Source organism: Nansenia antarctica (assembly GCF_963989245.1).
Source record: "Nansenia antarctica genome assembly, chromosome: 4".
In the NCBI taxonomy this organism is placed as follows: Eukaryota; Metazoa; Chordata; class Actinopteri; order Argentiniformes; family Microstomatidae; genus Nansenia; species Nansenia antarctica.
The window spans coordinates 50,926,187-50,929,939 of NC_137689.1; positions in this window are offsets into that span (position 1 = coordinate 50,926,187).

Below are 3,753 nucleotides of genomic sequence, written 5' to 3' on the forward strand. Positions count from 1 at the left end.
CAGTGGGAGCAGGGCAGCTTAGAGCCCGATCGATTCCCCAGCAAGAGGTTATCTATACGCGGTATTTTAATGTCAAGGAGTCGGCCAAATTGATAGTGATAAATATTTGCCGGAAGATTAGGTGAGGGGAGTGTGTCGGGGGTGCTCTATCTCAGACCTGTAACCTCGGCAGAGCCGTCCCTCTCTGTGCTGGATTAGCCCCATCCATCCAGTGTCAATGGCTGTCTTGTTGAGAAAATCAGTGAGTAAACACGGTTGACAGAGAGGGGGGGCGCTGCTGATTACTCATACAAATAGACTGCAAACTCCGCCAGGACGCGCCTGCATGCTCCTCCCGAGATGCTTTTTTTTCCCTCTCTCTTCCCTTTCCCCTCTTCTGTTTTTTTCGTGTGTTGACAGCGCCCGCTGTCTCCAAGGGTTCCCCCTGTCCTGCTGTTCCCACTTTGTCCGCCATCAATCACTCCGCCATTGTGTCCTGGATGTTATATAGAGTCACTTAATATCCCCTCCTTCATCTCTATTCACTCCCAGAATGATTCTCCATAAGGGCCGAGCTCCTCGGTCGAGGGATGGAGGGATGGAGGTGTGATGGGTAGTGAGGAGGAGGACAGGGGAATGGGGTTTGCACGCGACTAGACCCCAAAGAGAGAGAGAGAGAGAGAGAGAGAGAGACTCAGACAGCCTCAAAAACTCAGTAATATCACATATTTGACAAGACGTGTATAGCTTTATTGAGACATCATTGGACTGACTAGAGGGACCACTGGCCCGGCCCCTCTCAAACCTCATGGAAATGAAACCCAAAATAGGGAGCAACCGATAAGGACAAGAAAAATCAGCTCCATAGCTATTAGCCTCATAGAGCATGAAAACTGTATATACTATGTGAAGCAACTGGGTTTGTATGGATTGCAGTAAAAACTATACGACTAACATGGGATAACCCATTGCTTACTGTGCGATTTCATCTAAGACATCCTATAAAAAATATTCGGAGTCATGTGATGTTGGTTATAACAATTAAGGCGATTATTACAATCATTACACATCAAATTATTCCTTTATTAGTATCAAAGTGATTCATAATTACTATACCAAACATGGCGACACGAGTCAAAGGTGAAAAGCTGTGACAAATAGCCGATTTTATTTGAATAGATCTGAAACATTTCTAACAAATAATAAATTGACCTTCGAATGAAGAGAGTAATTTCCAATCCTTCGGCAACCACTTAAGCAATTAAGACTGAATTTCAATAGGCATATATTAGTGATTCTTCAATTAGAATTTACTTAGTGATTATGAGGGAAATTGAAATGGCTCATGACTTGAAATACAATATCCTAGAACTACAAGTTATAATTTACCTCAAAGCTTTGAGATGTTTGGTTACAAAATGTTTGCCACGCTCTGGTCAAATATGTTGAGACTTAAAATGTTATGACCAGACTTGGGTTACATATGTCACGCTCTAATGTGTGTCCTTTATTTAACACTATAACGTAGCTTATAGTGTTTTAGCTAGTTCCGAGGATTAATGTTCTATAAAGAACTCAGACTTTTCTTTAGTTTATACAGTGGGCCCCTTGGTGCCCTCTGCTTAAAATGGAGACATCACCTTTCCAACACCAGCCACGTATCTTATGAGGTTCTTTGACAAATAGGCCTCCCTGCCACGCCTGGGTGGCCACCTTCATTCCGCACTTGGCTTGTTTACATAGCACCAGGACCATTTCCACGGATTAAACAAATCGCTGCCCGAGGGGGACATCCATAATCCGCTAACGGGTCACCAACAAGACAGTTATAAATGCTGGTGTCTGGTAAGGTAGAATAGATGTCCGTGTCCAAAGATGACCTTCCTCCGAATAGCAACGGCCCAATTCAGCTAAAAAAAGGAGCGAATAAAGTGAGGGGGTGGATGACAATGGGTAGAAGGATGTATGTAGGGATGTCTTTGTCTTTGTTTCTTCTTCCAATATAAACGCTTTTCTCAATTCGGAAGAAAAGCCCCAGACTAGAGACTACATTTGGAAATATTTACAAGGTTCCCATAGAATCCATGCTGGCGAGACTGGCTGGTGAGTCTGTGAATGGAACTTCGATATAAAAGGAAATGTAGGCCATCAGATATGATTATCTTTCACGACAATTAGTTGTGTTTTTTATGACATCTAGAATGACACCATAGAATGATAACGGGGGATAATTCTCCACAAATAGAGAGGGCGGGGAAGAATATCAGGAAAATATTGTATGGATCTCGGACCAATTTATTTAATCATTCCACATTAGAGCCTTTTGAATTGTTCAAATTTGATAACAAGCTCTCAATTCAATTCGTTATGTAAGTTAAATTAGACTTCGATAAACAATTGCAGTGGCATTCAGTGGCTCCTTGAATAAAATGTAATTCGTGTGAGAATTTGTTGTATCTGTCACAAATATTCCCAATTAGCGACAGTAATTATTTGATAGTTTCTGCAATTATGGTTTAAACAGATGAATTTGGAACTGTGTGGGACCATAATTGGCCTAAATGTGATATTTTGCATATTTGCATAATGAGGAAATTGGTAGAAAATTGTGTTCATTCATTTGTGAAAAATCCTATGAATTTTATGAATTTGAAAGGTCTGTTCCCGCAGTCTGTGACTTTGCAGGCTGCTCCCGGAGGAGTTGACTGGAAAGTAGGGCGCAGGCACCTCGCCAAGTGGAGGAGGAGAAGGAGGAGAGGGGCAAAAGAGGAGAAGTGCGAGGAGTGGAACGTGACATTCTCAACTCGTGATCAAGGGGAGATGTGTGAGGTAACTCTATGAGGCGCGCCTTTCCCCTCGTCAAGCCAAGAATGTCTTGCCAGATAGCATTTCATAGACAATCGAAATAGAATTCCAGGTTCCTTTTAGATGTTGCATACGAGCTCCAGATATTCTCTACAGTCTACATGTTTTGGAATGCAAATGTAGTTTTGGTAGGTCTAGAAACGCCATTAAGAATAATTTAAACTAAACAATTGTCAACATGTTGTAACATTTCTTTCTTACAACGAGAAATTTTACTTTTTGTCTTACTCAGGAAACCTGCTGATCTGTTGATTGAATAGGGCTTTTGATGGATGGCTCATGCCACATTAGTTGCATCAGGCATATACAGAGCAGTTAAAGATGTTTCAAAATCACACACTTCTTAAGAGAGATAGCCAAGGTTAACAGCACAGTAGCTCATTTTAGATTTAGTGGAACAAAAAACACTGTGATTTTGCAATTTGATTTGTTATTGCCAATTACCTCACCATTTAGTCCATGTTAATTCTCCTACTCTGCAATGAGTGGTGGTTGCAGCAAGGCACACATTCTTAGTTAGTGGAAAAATGCATTAAATACTTATCTAGGAGACTAGCTCTTATCAAAGACGGTCTTTGCTTATAGAAACAGCATTCAGTGCAAAATGTACAGTCCATTGTTTGTGATTTCTATTGTTGTAAAAAAGTAATCCACCCTCATTATCCCCATTCTAATGCTTATCTAGTTGTTTATGTTATTGTTTTGAAGATGCATTAATCAAATTTTGACATATCCAATTAAAACTGTGGGCCCAGGTTGATATGATTCGATTGCCACCAAGAGAGAAGCATCAAAACAAACAACATTGTAATGTAAAGGGTCGGGGGGTGGGGGGTTGGGGGGGGTGGGGGGGTGGGGGGGGTACATTACACTACCATACTCAAACACACACACACACACACCCACACA